Source organism: Maniola jurtina, chromosome 5, assembly GCF_905333055.1.
Source record: "Maniola jurtina chromosome 5, ilManJurt1.1, whole genome shotgun sequence".
NCBI lineage: Eukaryota > Metazoa > Arthropoda > Insecta > Lepidoptera > Nymphalidae > Maniola > Maniola jurtina.
The window spans coordinates 2,030,367-2,048,335 of record NC_060033.1 but is presented as its reverse complement, the minus strand read 5'-3'; the positions used below and the strand labels follow the sequence as shown (position 1 = coordinate 2,048,335).

General features: G+C 38.6%; 1 protein-coding gene across 2 annotated transcripts in view; it reads left to right on the top strand.

Annotated features, from left to right (window-relative positions):
• LOC123865443 overlaps positions 1-17,969 on the top strand; it is a 126,737-nt gene that overhangs the window by 40,710 nt on the left and 68,058 nt on the right. Inside the window, exons 1-2 of one of the 2 annotated variants that reach the window (XM_045906467.1) lie at positions 11,854-11,864; positions 14,578-14,581. The exons of the other annotated variant lie outside the window; for it this stretch is intronic. The gene's annotated coding sequence lies outside the window, so the exon portion shown is untranslated. Of the gene's footprint in view, positions 1-11,853; positions 11,865-14,577; positions 14,582-17,969 lie in introns of those variants that run through there. 2 annotated transcript variants of the gene reach the window in all.

The window sequence follows — 17,969 nt, the reverse complement described above, 5'->3', positions numbered from 1 at the left end:
TAAAAAAATCCGTTCAGCCGTTTGAATGTTATCAGCTCTTTTCTAGTTATTACTGTAACCTTCACTTGTCGGGGGTGTTATAAATTTTTAATTTACACTTGTCACCACCAGGTTTTGTTACTATATTGTATTGAAGAATGTCTTTTCTATTTTGTAAACGCCTGGTGCTTTATGCCTACCCAGGTCAAATTCCCTCTGAACTCCACTGATTATACGGCTGTTTCGGACAGCTTTTCCTATCCACCGAACTATTTTATGTAAAGCGAAAGCCACAACAAAAGCACCAATGAGCAAACTAATCACTGCGCTCTATTTAAATTAGATTTAAATGTATACCTTTCTGCCTAATTAATATGCCTAATTACAGCGCATAGCGGTTAATAGTACATAGAGACATATATATTAACTATGTCATATAGGTAATTAATAAAATGGTGATAGTCAGTGGTTAACTTCAGCCTGATATTTGGGCGTCCTGATTTATATCCCAGGCATGCTCCTCTGACTTTTCGAATTCTTTTTTTGTTTTATTAATTTATTGATTAGCGCTTGGCTGCAATCAGACCTGCTAGCAAGTGGTGATGCAGCTTAAAAGATGGAGCGCGCTTGCCTAGAAGATACTTATTTACTTTTGGCTTGAAGGTACCCATATTAAAAGTGGAGGATCTGATGCCGGAAGGGCATTCCTAGCGGTTCAGATCAGAAACGAGAAAGCAAATCGCTTCGTACGTTTCCGAGGAATTTGACTTAACGATGCCTTGCGGTACGATGGTAGAAAGGATTCATGTATATTCGAATGCCACTTTCTTTTACTACAAAGAAAAACACTGTGAAGAAACCGTCTGAGAGTTTTCCATAATATTCTCAAAATTATATGAAGTCTGCCAATAGATAGCCTCGATAGCTCAACGGTTGAGAAGCGGACTGAATTCCGAAAGGTCGGCGGTTCAAACCTAACCCGTCGCACTATTGTCGTACCCACTCCTGGCACTTACGCTTAGTTGGAGGGGAAAGAGGAGTATTAGTTATGATTAGCATGGCTAATAGTTTTATCTAAAAACAAACCCACTTGGCCAACGTGGTAAACTATGGCCATAACAATGCCTCTTTAGGCTTGCTTTTTGGCTTTTTTCCAGAGCATTTACCTACTTCGCGACAGGTAGGTACAGTTTCTTGTTATATATAACAGTACGGCATTGCATCGCATGATTCAGGTCGGATTAAAGCTACTTTTTTATAATTATATATAGGTGGGTGCGGCGGATCGATTCTATTAATTCAATGAATCCTTACAACTGGTATTTATTTATTACTAGCTGATGCCCGCGACTTCACCTGCGTGGATTTAAGTTTTTTTTTAAAGTCCGTGGGCAACTTTTTATCTTGGAAAATCAAAAAGTTCCCACGAGATTTTAAACACCTAAATCGACGCGGACGGAGCTGCGGGCGTCAGCTAGTTTATATTAATATATTTATAAGAAGTATGACAATTAGGAACATAAGTTTTTCATACTATTTATTAAACTCAAATGTTTGGATTGGATGTTCTAAATGTTTGCACATTGAACGATTTATGTCATCATTCAGTTAATAATGGCGTCATTTTCAGAGAGATTTTCACCCTAATTTCATGCAATTTCCAACGTTAGCTAGGGTTGTCACTTGTCACTGCGGGAGGATTTCATTTAATTTTTGGGTTTCCGTTTTTTTAAAAATTAAGAATAGCGAGCAAACGAGCAGGTGGATCACCTGATGTTAAGTGATTACCGCCGCCCATGAACATTACCCAAACCCAAAAGGTGCCAACAAGGCCTTATTACTAAGTCTCCACTTCCATCCTTCCGCCCATTCGTCTGTGTGTCAGCGGGCTGTATCTCATGAACGGTGATAGATAGAGAGCTGTCACAGATTGGGTATTCTTAATTATCCTCTACACTCTGCTCTATTAATCCTCACTTGGCCAGCTTGGCAGACTATGGCCTAAGCCCTATACGTTCTGAGAAGTATCTGCTATAATAAAATTTAATGTTGGTGGTTGACAGCCCTACCTGCGTGTATATCCCACAGGAATTAGCGTGCATATTCACGTTGTTGCACACCGCTCGCGAAACAAAGGGGTTATTGGGTTTCCGAGGCAACGCGGAGGTTTATTGTTACCTATAACCGAATTCAGAGGTCTAAATAGTAATAATATAAGCTGCCAAATAAGAGGATTATACCACGATGTATTATAAGGATACCCTAAAAAAGACGTATCATAATTTTATTATTATCGTGTTATCAACCCATAGCCCGGCTCTCTATTGAGGAGAAAAACTGTTTGGCTATAGTAGCACGCGTGGATTGGCAGACTTCACACACCTTTGAGAATATTATGGAGAACTCTCAGGCAGGCAAGTTTCCTCACGATGTTTTCCTTCACCGTTAAAGCAAGTTATATTTAATTGCTTAAAATGCATAAAACTCCGAAAAGATAGAGGTACGTGACCGGGATCGAACCACAGAGCCTCCGACTAGCAGGCTGACGTTTTAACCACTAAGTTATCACAGCTTCATGTAGATCCCAATATAGCCCTATAAAATATGTTATTTAGCCAAGTTAGTCCTTGACTGCACTCTCACCAGATCTACGCGATCGAATAGGTTAAAAATCTCCCACTAGGCACACTGGTGGAAAGTGATGATGCAGTCTAAGATGGAAGCGGGCTACGTGGAAGGGATGTGGCAGTTGTCATTAAACCCATACTCCTTTGGTTTCGACACGGCATCATACAGGAACGGTTAATCGCTTGGCGGCACGGCTTTGCCAGGGAGATAACTAGCCAAGGCCGAAGCCTCCCACCAGACCAGATCAGAAATTTAGAAATATTCCAAATGGGGAGCGATGTGGTCTTATTAGTGGGAGGTCCCAGGTTCGGGCTGGGAATCGAACCTGGGACCTCCCACTAATAAGACCACATCGATGCGTCAGGGAGGCTGTCAAAATATCTATTTCTTTAAAAAAAAATCATTTGTATACGAACCACGGCTGAACAGTATCTGTTCAGCCATGGTTAAACAGGACGCGGCGCGCAGCAGGTACTCTCCTCCCCGGATATGACGAACGAACTACGCCAGCTACTCCCAGTAATATCCGTTTCCATCTTGACAAGCTATTACTAGGATTAATATACAGTCGGATTAAAAAAAAAACCGGCCAACTGCGAGTCAGACTCGCGCACCGAGGATACCGTATTTTTTATCCGGGTATTTTTCCGACATTCGGCCCAGTAGTTTAGGCGCTACTGTGGAACTCACAGAATCTGGTACAAACATATATACATATATTATAGACTGCTAAAATCATAACCCTTCCTTTTGGCTTTATTGGTGCGTTATAAAGAATTTTATCGGTGTTAAAGAAATACAAGGAACCCATAGCTACATCCATACTATCCATACTTCCATAATTCCATACTAATATTATAAATGCAAAAGTATGTAGGCCTGTCTGCTACCTTTTCACGGCCCAACAGTGTAACGGATTCTGAAAAAATTTGGTACAGGGTTCGCTTATATCCCGGGAACGGACATAGGCTACTTTTTATCCCGGAAAATGAAAGAGTTCCCGCGGCATTCCCAAAGACCCATCCACCTAACCGATTTGTATAAAATTTGGTACAGAAGTAGCTTGCGTCCCTGTTATTGAAATAGGCAACTTTTTATCCCAGAAAATCAAACAGTTCCCACGGGGTCTTTAAAAACCTAAATCCACGCTGACGAAGTCCTGGGCATCCTCTAGTACACCATATTATTCGTTACATTTTTACAAATTGTGTCCTATGCATTTGTAATACATTTAATAATAGCTTGAATTTTATCATAACGGACCAATAACGTACATAAGCTGGCATTTCGCTGCCGTCATATCCGGGGACTACGGCCAGTTCCGGCCGAGCCTGGTATGATTTAGGCCACGTTGGCTGTTAAAGGAAAAACTGTTCTGTGTGTCTTGTGATAAAATTGATAATAGCTTGCAGGTAATGCGAGAGGAAGTAATGTTTTTATTCAAGGCAGGAAAGATGTAAAAGGAAACAGTTTGATATTCGGACGAGACGATTAAAAAGGGTTTTCTTATAGGTAACATTTATCTTGGTAACATATTGGGATTTTCTCATGACTTATAAGTTACAACGGTAACTAAGTATTCAAAATTAATGTTTAGATATATACTTAGACATTAATTTAAAAGAGCTCATATGAACTTAATTTAGGATTTAAGGATCTAAGTATTAAGTTGATTTCAAACTAATATTATTACATCTAACAGTGTGAACAGTGACATTTAAAAGTAGGGTGAGCGATATTTATACAGTATATTATATTCCGTAGTTTGAAGGCAACTTAAAAAATTAATTAAGGTAGAAATCACTGATATGAAAATAATAATTTTCAATTTTAACACACATTAACTCTTATATTTCTACTCATTGTCCATTAACTAATGCCTGACTAAATGTCCCTTTCAATTTTTATGGTCAATTTCCACATATTTTCATCATTATCATTATCATCATCATTATCAAGCGATAAACGTTCACTGCTAGACATAAGACATACATATATACACACGAACAATCCTATGAGGGTGCTGTTTTTTTACGAAACTCCAAAAAAAAAAAGAAACGAAAAGCCACGCTGCGTGAATCCGAACGTGCAAAACAAAGTGGTATCAAGGAGCCCTTATTAAGGCATCTGCTCAACATAATGCGAAGGGCAGAGCCTCTCGCGTCGAGAGCGCCGCATTAACCCTTCACCCCTCTTTGCTTCCACGCAGAAATGCTGCGCTCTAGGGTTTCGTGGCGAAATACTACCTATAAGGGCGTTTTACACTGCTCGTATTTACGACGCATGTGACCTCGCTTGATCAAACTTGCATATCGCGGTAAAAGAATGAGAATTTTTTGCGATTTCTGAGACGTAGCATAACTATATGATGTACTAGAGGATGCCCGCGACTTCGTCCTCGTGGATTTAGGTAAAGATCCCGTGGGAACTGTTTGACTTTCCGGGATAAAATGCCTATGTCAATTACAGGAACGCAAGCTACCTCGGTACCAAATTTCATACAAATCGGTTAAGCGGATGGGTTTTTAGGAATCCCGTGGGAACTTTTGATTTTCCGGGATAAAAAGTAGTCTTTGTCCGTCCTCGGGATATATGCTAAGCGTGTACCAAACGTCAGAATCAGTTAAATTGTTGGGCCGTGAAAAGGTAGTAGACAGACAGACACACTTTCACATTGATAATATTAGTATGGAAGTATGGATTAGTTTTATTTTATTTGCTGATAGCTGATGCCCGTTACCGCGTGGACTTGGTTTTCTATTATTTGTTGTTATAGCGGCAAAAGAAATACATATTCTGTGACAACTCTCTGCCTATTACGATTCATGAGATACAGCCCGCTGACAGACAGACGAACAGAAGGACAGCAGAATTTCCAGTCCCATTGACACCCTTCGGGTATAGAACATGATTTAAAATTAAATTGCTCTGACTATTACCATTTTGATACCACACCACGAATCTTATTTCGAGCAATTATTACTATTTTTAGCCCCCGACCCAAAAAGAGGGGTGTTATAAGTTTGACGTGTGTATCTGTGTATCTGTCTGTGGCATTGTAGCCGATTTTAGTTTAGTTTTTTTTTGTTTGAAAGGTGGCTTGATCGAGAGTGTTCTTAACTATAATCCAAGAAATAGGTTCAGCCGTTTGAAAGTTATCAGCGCTTTTCTAGTTACTGTAACCTTCGCTTGTCGGGGGTGTTATAAATTTTTAATTTACACTTGTATCTGTACTTTCTGTGCTACCAAATGAACACTTTTCTTTTTTCTATTAAGAAAATGTCAAAAGGTTTGTATTCCAAGTTAAAAGCTTGGATTTTGTAGAAAAACCTGAATTGGCGGATTTGCTCGGCACGACTAGCGACGACTAGTTGGATCGTGCCTAATGACCCGCAAGCCTGTAGGCCTTTCAACTGTGAGTGTTCATTCCATTTATGAGCTTTGCATTTCCATACGAAAGGTTCTTAAAATGAAATCTTGCATTAAAACCTATTAGGGCTTTAAACAACTTCGTTATTTTTGTGCTTAAAATGTGATCATCGTTTTTAGGTCAACTGGTTTTCACCTTACATTACATTTTTAGCGTTAAATTTATGTGGGTAGTTCAAAATACTTCCAGTAAATCACACTAAATGTTCAGACTTTTGTTGATTTATCATGTATGCGAAAATAGACATGTAGCTTTATGATGCGTTGACATTGACGACTCGACGTTTATTAGTTTATCTAAGCGATTTCATTGTATGACGACCTCGTACCGAAAGCACAATGTTGGGGGCCGCCTCTTTAGCAAGGGCGGACGATCTTTAGCGAGTCGCTGAACACAAGTGACTCGTGACCGTTTCCTGTTGCGATCCTTGCATTAAGAGACCCGTCTAGCAGCTGTCTATCGGTTGAGACGATTCGGGTAAATAAATTCAAATTCAAATTATTTTTATTCAATTAGACTTTTACAAGTTCTTGTGAATCGTCAAAAGCATCTACCACTGGTTCAGAATGCCTTTCCTACCGAGAAGAACCAGCAAGAAACACGGCGGTTGCTCTTTTCAAAGATTTGATATAAGTTCAATATTATTATGATATTTTGATATACAATAATATTATTAAAGATTCATCAACGCATTTTTACTGAAAACTGCTGTATTTTCCAGTGGTAAGTGTAATCATTTGGTGTGATCGTTTCCGCCGCTTCAACCACTTTCTAAACACGCGTTCAAATAGCTCACTTATGTGAACGAGATCAACGTGTGGTGAAATGGATTTTTCGATCGCCTCGCAATTGCATTAGTAAGTACCTCTTCGAAGAATGACCGAGGAATAGTTCAGTGCAAAATAAATGGCCCCACATAAATGTGTCTACACTTTATCTGGTGGAATAAAATAGAATCGAATCTTTCAAAGCGGTGGAAAGGAAAGTTTAGAGCGCGGCAGATGGTGGGCGCTTAACGTTCGGGGAATTATACTTCTCAACAAGTGTTGCAAATCGGTTTGCTTTTGTACTTGCGGGATTCAAAGGAGATAATCCTACGGAAAATTAAACGGTGAAAATGAAGGAAAGTTTTTCTCAACTAGCACTAGATATCAGTAGATTTTAGCCACGTTTTAGCTAAAACTATCGAGAAATATTGTTCTGTGATTCTGTCGAAGGCTCCCAACGGGACCTTAATAAGACTCCTTACAGAAAGATAGCTAACGGGATATTACTAAAACTCCGCTGTTCGTTCATCCGTCTGTTTGTCAGCGGGATGAATCTCATGAACCGTATTAGGTTATATAAAGTTGAAAATTTCAAAAGAGTGTGTATTTCTATTGTCGCTATGACAACAATAAATAAAAATTTCAAAATGATCGTCATGCAAATTAAAAAGTATATGTTGTGCGATGGTACGGAATCCGTCGTGTGCGAATCCGACTCGCGCTTGACTTGACTTGGTTTTTTTTAATCACATGTGAGGATGTGACATTATCTACTACATCCAAGTATCAAGATGGGACATAATAATAGAATAGAATAAGTAGAATATATTTTTATTCAAGTAAATTTTTAAAAATGCTTTTGAATCGTCAGAATAAATTACCACTGGTTCAGAATGCCGTTCCAACCGAGAAAAACCAGCAAGAAACTCGGCGGTCGCTCTTTTCATACGCAGCACACTTACGAACGACTTGCGAAATGACAATTTCCCAGCCAATTGAGAATTGCCACTTGTATCAATACCTAATGTAACATACGTTGACATTGTATGACGTGTGACTGGGACTTGAATCTTGAAACATAAAACTGACGGACTGGCCTTCAAGTCTCACGGGAAATTATTGCCTTGGCGTTATGCTAAGGCTACGGAAACCACTAAAGGGACCATTTATTTATAGCTGCCATTTTTCTTAACAGTGTTGGACATACATACCTAATAATCATATCATTTTAGCATTATCACTGCGAAAGGCAAGCTCCAGGGAGCTCCAAATTTTTCTTAAGACGAAGCCTATATTATTTACTAGGGCATGGGAACTCTTTGATTTTCCGGGATAAAAAGTAGCCTATGTCCTTTCCCGGAATGTATTCCAAGTCTGTACCAAATTTCATTAAAATCGGTTCAGCGGTTGGGCCGTGAAAACGTAGCAGACAGACAGACAGACACATTTTCGCATTTATAATATTAGTATGGATGTAATACTTAGGTAGGTACGTAATGTAAAAAGTAAATCATAAAAACCAAGGCTCTGTTATAATTTGCTTCTCTTGGGTTTTCATTCAATTGGGTAGCTGCCAAATCGCCGTCTTTAGTGAAACCTTATGTTTATTGAGGCATTTTGCATTGCGATTTTTATAAATCGTAAGTAAATGACACAAAATAAAGACAGTTTCTTTCAACTACGAGTATCTCATATAAGACTATTTCTTAGGTTTGTTCATACGAAAAGTAACATTTTCAGACGATGACAGACTTGCAAAGTAGGCTAGCACGACTTAGCCTACTTTTCTAAGCGTCTCATCATGTCACGACTAAACTAGGATAAAATGTCACGTCTCTGAACTAGCATACAACATATGAAAGTCTATATTATAAATTATAGTATAGAGATTTTATTAATATCTTGTATATGAGACTTGTACTTTGTACTTATAATAAATATCATGAAAGGCAGTTAGTAGGTCTTATAGCACCAGTAAATGGAGAAATCTGAAAACAGTGAATTTGTGCTCACATCACAAAAAAAAATGTTATTTTTTGTACGATGGCACGGAACGCTTTGCACGCGAGTCCTACTCGTATTGACCGGTTTTTTTTTAAATTTATTAATTTAAAGACATATAAAAAAACCTTATACAATATATCTCGCCAAACTGCGTCGCAGTTTGTTGGCGAGTTAGCGCTTAATACTTTTATCCTAAGCCTAATCTCTAAATGTTAAATATTATAATTGTATTTATTAAAATATAATATACTTACTTATTACTATTTTACAATTTATTAAAATCTACTATAGTCAGTCAGCAAAGCGAAGTTGTGGGAACTCTATGTCCCTCCCCGGGATGCAAGCTAATTCTGTACCAAAGGCCGTGAAAAGCTAGCAGGCAGATAGACAGACATACTTTCGCATTTCTAATATTAGTCTGGATTACTATTAGTCTGGATAACTGTGGAAGTAGGGATTCTACGAAATTATATTTATTATTGATAGAGATTTCTCCACAACAAGAGTAAATCGATCCATCAGCCAGACGGGCAGCGGGCGGTGCCGAGTGCGATCAAAGAATACTTTGTAAACGGTTTGCCTCGTGCGCCACAAACAACTATTTCTGTACTCTACCCCACTGAGATATCTGAGTCCATTTTATTGTACCTACAATAGAGTGGAATGTGATTTAGAACATTTATTATGAACTAGAATAGGAAATGTCTAGGTTCTTGAGTAGATAGAGGCTTTAGAAAACTAGAGAAATGGCCTAGATCCTTAATAATCAGCAGTATATCACGAAAATATATAATATATGTATATACTAAGAAAACTTACGTTCTTCGGACGCTAACAAAAAGCAGGCTATGGTTTGGGGGGATTTAACATCCCCTGCCAACGGCCTGCAGGCAAAAGATCTATCCTATCTTACGTCTTTTTTAGGGCTCTGTACCTCAAAAGGAAAAAGGACCATTATAGGATCAGTTTGTTTTCTGTCTGTGTGTCTGTCCATCTGTCGTGTCTGTCAAGAAAACCTATAGGGTACTTCCCGTTGACTTAGAATCATGAAATTTAGTGAGGTGAAAATCCGAAAACCGTGACAATAAAATAATGTGTTCATGGACAAATAATGAGTATTTTCAAAGTACGATAACTATAGGTACCAAGTGAAGTGAAGTGAAAATAGAGTGTAGTTCATATGAAAGGGTAAAGCCCTTTCATATGAAATCTAAAACAGATTTTTATTGATTTTTATGCAAAATAGTTTTTGATTTATCGTGCAAAATGTAGGAAAATATACCCGAGTACGGAACCCTCGGTGCGCGAGTCTGACTCGCACTTGGCCGTTTTTTTAACTTAATTTTGATAATCAACACTTAACATAAACAATCAAGCTGTCCTATCGACTTTTTAGTCCAACATCTCTTTATTAGAGCCGGGTTGGAACCTTGCCAAACGTTATCACAAACACTTTCTATATAGCAACATGAGCATACCGTTACATATTGTTTGGGAGTTGTTATGTCTTTGCTACACTGTGGTTATAGCTGATAGCCAGGGATTGGCTTGTAAATGTAAAACGATTATATTTAACGCTACGTTAATCCGAATGGTTATGATCTGGACATTTTTCATTTGAGATGAATTAATACTCTGGTGCTGCAAATGTTCATGGGCGGCAGATATCACTTAACATCTGGTGACCCGCCTGCTCGTTTGCTCGCTATTTTTATTGAAATAAAGTCGGTTTACTGACGATAGTTGAACGTGACAACAAAGGCCAATTGTGCTTCTTTGTCGCTCGTTCCGCGCTCTCGCACTTCAAGCCTTACAGGGAACGCCTCAGAGCAAGGTAACGCCGCATGAGTCATTTTTTTTCGTGCGTGCAGCCGGCTCTATCGAATTATAAGACGTTGTCACGTCAAAAATAATGTTAATACTATGTTTCGATCCAAATAGGTAGTGTCTGTAACACCATGTTAACAGCAATCAATCAAACCTAGGCTGTAGGCATATAACACCAACGGAATGAGTTGCAACTTCATTCCCAGCCGTCATTGAGAGTTGGGTACACAAAGAAAATGCTCGCCCGTCGCCGATACAAAGAAATTGCTGTCTACCACGAATGCATATTAAAGTGCTAACGCTGTAGTACACTCGACCACACAATAGGGATGATGACTACTAGTCAAACCAGTGACTTTTAATCAAACGTCAAAACGGGGAGCTTGTATGAAATTCACAGATGTGACGTCATAGATATTTGGCAATTGGACGTACTTTTTTAACTAAATCGATAATTTAAAATAGTTAGCAAACTTAAAACTAACGTTGGACGTGGATTTTACAAATTATGGATTAATTTAATGACTCCAAATAAATAATTTATTTTAGACATAGGCATCATTCCAATAGTTAAAGCCACCTCAAATAATGGCGTAGCTGTTTTTAGCTATTTGCATTATCTGAAATTCAGAGGTATTATAAAACTTCGGAAATACAAGTAAATTTTTAAAAGTGAAGACAATTTCATACGCTTGTATGCATGACATACGTTTAGCGATACAGATTACCATCATCCAAACTACAAATGAAATTACTCGAAAAAAAAAACAGTCACTATTTTGACGAAATGACAACATACGAACAAACCAAAGCCTTTGAAAAGCAACACATTTAGATAGTACACCTACTCTGTCTACGAATAAGTTCGTTTTTCGTAGGCGACAGTACTACGTGGTAGCTACGAGTGCTACGTGTCTACGCCCACAGTAACCCTTAAACAATAGAGCATAGAGGCGAGCCCTTCCAGAGGTGAACGTTCTCTGCGCCTCCAGTCAAGGCAATGTCACGGAATTAGATCAATATAGCCTAGGAGTCAACGGACTCGTAGACAGTGTGGCGGAGCGCTGTCTCGAGGCTCGGCTCCTGACCTATTTATGTTAATATTCTTTTTGCATTCGTTTTTGAAGCAGATGTAAGCTTGGTACATAACTTTTTGTGGCTTTTTCTAACGTTTGTAATAAAGGCTCATTAACAACTAGCTGTGCCCGCGACTTCGTTCGCGTGGAATAGTGAATGTTCACCGTGATTCTTTAAATTGACATAACTTTTTTATTTATGAACCGATTGACATGAAATAAACACTAAATACTACAATATATTAGTGAAAACCGTATCTAAATCGAATAAGCCGTTTCTGATATTAGCGTGCACAAACACACAGACAAACAGACAAAAAAAAAATTAATTACAATTTCGGGTTCGGCATCGATATAATAACAACCCCTGCTACTTTTTTTTATATATTTCCATTGTACAGACACCACTTTTCTACAATTTTATTATATGTATAGATGTAAACATACTCATAGTTCGCGACAGGTCGAGATGGTAATTGGGGTATGAGGCGGCGGGACGGGCGGGGCGTCCTCATCCTGATTGCCTCACTTAAGTAAATAAGTGTGATTCTTTAGCATTTTTTCTTCATTTTTGGATTCTAAGTTCTAACTCTAGATACTTGTATGACTAAAACGTTATGGGTATGTAAAGGGGTATTTAGGTACCTATTCACTTACTAGCCCTTTAATTACAAAAGCACTCAATTTGGGTTATTTCGTCGAGTCATTGCGATTTCATAATGAAAGCTCTTTCGCGCCGTGTAAATATCATTTAAAACCCAAACTGGAAGCAAGGCTTTATAATGGTAGGTTCAGATTAAACGGTTGCTGTAAAAAGTTAAAAAATGTAGTACATGTAAAACTGAAATGTAGCGCAGACTATACTAGCACGAGTATACATATAAGTTTAGGATGAAAAGAACTGAGTTTGTTGTAGGCTCTTCTGAGACCTGAGCGCGTTTGGAACCCTCGTGACATAGGCTGCTTTTATCCCGAGAAATCATCCAAAGTGTTCCCACGGGATATTTAAAAATCTATTTACACGTGGACTAAATCGCGGGCATCATCAAGTTATATTTTTTTTTATTAGATGGATAAGAAACATTTATTTTATGTGCAGCTACCTACGTAAGTTGGATAAATTATTTTATAAGCCAGTTATTTTACTGATCAAGTAATTAAATAAGTATATTTTCGGGAGTAAAGCAGATCTAGGCAAACTCATTGAAGATCAAATTATAACAAGTCGTTCGTGCTTAGTCGCCGTATCCGGGCGCACCTTTATAATTTCATAAAGTAATTACCTCGAAATGAATAGGACCGCTCCCTTTGAGTCTAATTCAGATTTGAGACGAAACCGTTGTCACAAAGTTTATTGATTTGATTCATTTTGATACCCAAGTTTTGACACTGATAGTAGGTAAGTAGGTACCTAGCTAGTAGCTGCTGCATACTTAATATTAGAAATGTGTCTGTCTGTTTGTCTGCAAGCTTTTCACGGCCCAACAGTTTAACCGATTTTAATGCAAGGTATAGAGTTAGTTTACACCCCGGAGAAGGCCAACCATTTAACCGATTTATATGAAATTTGGTACAGAGGTAACTTAAGTCATAAATATACCTGCCTACCTTCCGGCTTACGTTTTCAACGTGGAACCTTGAAACAAAAGTGAATAGGCACTTTCTAGGCAGACGCGTTCCATCTGCATCATCACTTACTATTCGGTATGATTAAGGATTGCACTCACATGCCTATTTACTTAGTTAAAAAAAAACTTCAGACATACACTTATTGAAGTAAGTAGGTACAATAAAGTAAATACAACTAAGCTCACGATGTTACACAGAACGTGTCCGGATTATGAAGAGGGCGAAAATAAAAGATCTAATCCGAATAAGCCGAGGCGCGACGATACAGTACAGACGTCCCAACTCCATAGCCTGCGTTATGTTACGTTTTGATATGGGGATTAATGGGATTAATGATCTCCATGAAATGGGGCATGTGTTTACGAGTAGGTACCTAGGCTCTTCATTGATTGCATGTTTCTTCATTTCAGCCTGTGGTCATCCATGTCTTTCCCAAGGAGCGCCATCTCACTCGGTTCTCAGCCTTCCTCATCTAGCCAGACCACGCCACCCTTGTTGGAGGGCGCCCAAACTACGTTTTGTGGGTTTCGTCACCTCAACATATAAGAAGTAGTTTCAAAATTTAGGAAATAGCTGTACTTTACTTATCGATTACAGGAAAACCTAATAACCAGAAGACGCAGGTTCGATTCCTGCCGATTTCGCAATTTTTGATATGTATGTATTTAAAAATTATTTAGAAAGTTTGTGGTCAAAGTACAAACTATTATTATGTACGGGATCACATATGGAACCCTCTCCACTGTTTTTCGATATTCAAAGTCTACATACATACCTACTCTATAGTAAAAATGAAAAAAAAAAAACAGCCCTTATGGACATTAAAAAGGGATAAGCCGCGAAAGCTTTGACCCACGAGAAAATCCACCCCCAACCCTTCTTACCTTTAACCCCCAATGTCTGCAGCTGACGTGTAACACGCAGGTGAAGCAAAAAGGTGCCTTTCAGGCGCCGTCTTGGGGACAAAGACCTTCCTTTGTCTATTGTCATCATTATGTATTAAATTTGCGACCCTAAAGTTCTGTGATGCGAAGGCATGGACATACATACCTGTATAATATTATGTAGCATTTCTACCTTTTTTCTGAACGAAATCGATTCAGGATATACCTAGTAATCCTGTTCTTAATTAGTACTGTAATCTGTTATTAGTACTTAAAAGGTATTTTGTGTAGGGACCTTATTTATCCTGTCATCCTACATCTAAAACAAAATGCGATTAGCTGTAAAAAAAGAGAGCTGTTTTAGAGTTAGGTATTGCCAAAAAACATGGAGAAAATTTATTTTCCTAAACAAAGTTCGTTACGCAAGACAAAACTAAAAACTAACTGAAAACCTTGGTCCTGTAGGTATACAATAATATTTTATCGGATTTTTCACAGAAACTGCCGCGTTTTTTAGGCGATAACTCAAAAACTATTTTTACATAACTAGTGACGAGTATTTATTCGTCCAAGATAGTGACTAGGTAATTCTTTATTCTATTAAAAACTAAAATGACAGATCTAAATCTATTGATGTCCCTTTCATAATGCTCTTTGTGGAAAAGGATAGCAGTAGGTTTAGACTTGTCAGTATCGTAAATAGTTTAGAAATTGTGTATGTACTTACAACAGAATTAGCCACATTGTTTACATTTCATTCAGGAAAATCGGAGTTCCCGCGGGATTTTTTAAATCCTATATCTCGAAGTCGCGGCTATCACCTAGGTAACTAGGTATACTATTGTCGACCTACTAATTAGTTTCGTGCAGTTGGCATACCAAGCTAGGATAACATAGACAAGTATATATTACAACTAAGACGTAGCTAGCATTAGTTTCAGTGGCCTTAGTACCTATCATATATATACACCTATGTAGAACTTTGTAGTTTGTATCATGTACCTACATGGCGGGTACAATAGGAAGGTTATCTATAGGTAACTTCGAGTAAGTTCGGCCGCTTTGGAAGTTCACTTACTGAATCCCTTTGTAGATTATATCTGGGCATAGGTATTTGTCTCAACACTAAATAGATACCTACTTAATTAGGGCCAGATGAACGTCAGGTTGTTAAATTAAAATTCTGGAAGGGATTTCTGGAGAAAGACAAAACTTTTAAACTGCCTGATTGCCCGGACCAGATTTATTTTCTCTAAGTTCTGATAGAAAGGTTCTGTTCTGTCATCATGATCAATCTTTCGCCGGCTCACTACGGAGCACAGGTCTCTTCTCAGAATGAGAAGGCTTGTTAAACTAGATATTTAGGGGTAGAAACTAGAAACACAATTATTTTCGCGTAAAAGGAGCACTGGGCGATAGTGCCTGCGCATGGGTGGTGGTAATGTTCTTGCCAACAACCCATAAACCGGAAACCTAACTAAACGAACCAATGCGCGGCCGACTAGACGTCCCTGTCGTCTCTTCGTACCAAAGCGATCATTAAATCACCTATTGCGCAAGTACAATGACAAGTGTCTTTCATATGAAACGACCCATACATATAGCAAACATCTCCTAGCTAAAATCTTCAGTGCCATCAGTTATCCATTTCATCTAACAGTGTGCTTACACATAATAGCCGCCATACTAAAGCTATTACAGCGACGATATATTACACGAAATGAGGCCCTACGCGCTGAAGTCGCATAACCCCCAAATTAGACAATGTAGGTAGCGAAATGAGAAACAAAGTTCTTCACCTTGATAAGTACAAGAGCGCGCGGACTTGCTTAAAAGACATCCTAGATTTTTCCCATTTTTACTTCAGTCATTCAGATCTTCGTGATAATTTATTTTGCCAAAATAGGTATCTAGGTACCTATGATTAAAATACTTATCTATTGAACCTATACTTAGTTTAAACACGAATTTGATAACAAGACTTATGTTAAATATGGGTTAGGTCACTTTGTCTCACGGTGGGACAGCCTAACATCTTAGTAAAGTTAATAACTTAGCGGGCGACATTTTGTAGGACATAAATAGACAATAGTGCCCGAGGAAGAAGCCGAATCCGTTATGTCCACCATGTTTCAGTAACACGTTTGTTGAAAATCCTGGGTTAGGTCATTTTATCATCGGGCAGACAACCCAAAATCATCTTATTCGCAAGATAATAACTTAGCGGGCGACATTCTGTAGGGCCTACACCGCAGCTTATTAGGATTAGAAATATCTTTTGGTTGGCATGTCTATACTAAAGCCAAGCACGTCTTTTGTACACTTTGGTAACATGTATTTATGTAACTTCGTATGTATTTAAGTCAGCGTCTTATCTTATATGTGATAAAACAGTCCGCTTAAAATATCAATCGTTAAGCAGCGTTCACCTAAGTCGGTGACTGAGGAGCGGGTGACCGATTTCGCCCTTTTTCTTCGTGTTTGGTTGAATTAGTCGAGGAATTTCATTTTTACTAGGCAGGAACATACAGGCAGGTACATCTCTCCTTAAATTGTGAAAAAATCAAATGAAAATAAAGTAAAATACTAAAAGCGGTGACAAGAAAATTTCATACCTAAGACAGTCTTAATTCAGGGCGAACCACTAATATGTAGATAAGTACGTAGGTATCTACTATGCATTTTTCTTTATGTAATAGTTTTTCCATTTTCGTTCCTTTGTCCAAAGTGGCTGTACAAGCCAAATGTGGCTCGTTAAAACACTTAGAGGGTCATAAAATGGCGCACGACTCATAAAACTCAGCCTTGTTTAGTGCTATATTGGATGGCAGGCCGTGGGAATGGTACACCTAATTGCCTTATATTCATTGTACCGGAACGTTAAATCATTTGGATGATTTAAACTAGAAGAAAAACCGTTACACTTGGTTGAAAAAAATCTTCCCAACTTCTCCGGCTTCAGTTGTTTTATAACCTCCCTGGCGCAATGATGGTGGTCTTATAAGTGGAAGGTCCCGGATTCGATTCTCGTTAGGAGCAATTAGATAACAATGATGGAGTCCTTGTATTTCCTGGTGGAACTTAGTGCTGCAGCAGATTTCCATAATCCCACTTTCATGACACGGTTTTGACGAGGGCCAATTTGGAAAGGTTTTTTTATGAATCATTTCTAAATTGTCTCTGGCCCGCACTGGTGTTAGACTTCGGCCGTAGTTAGTTATCAGTCACCCTACGAGCAAAGCCGTGCTGCCAAGCAATTTAGAGTTCCAGGAGGATGCCGTATATAAACCGATAAGGCGTATGGGTTCGAATAATCTCACCTAGAATCAGACTTTATCATCATCATGATCAACCCATCATTGGCTCACTACAAAAAACGGGGCTCCCCTCAGAATTAATGAGTTAGGTCATAGTCCACCACGCTAGCCAAGTGAGGATTAGATTGGCAGACTTCACACATCTTTGAGAAAATTGCGGAGAATTCTCAGGCATCTAGGTTTTCTCACGATGTTTTCCTTTACCATTAAAGTAAGTGATATTTAATTGCTTAAATGCACAAAAAGGTGAGAAGTTAGAGGCGCGTGCCCAGGATCGAACTTGATGCCCCCGATAAGAGGCGGACTTTACCACTAGACTATCACCACTCGAATCTTTAATCGGAGCAAAGTAAACCTCCTAACCTCCTAACTGGTAGAGTCTTAACTTTTTGCCGGTTTCGGCGGATTACAGATGTCATAAAAAACAT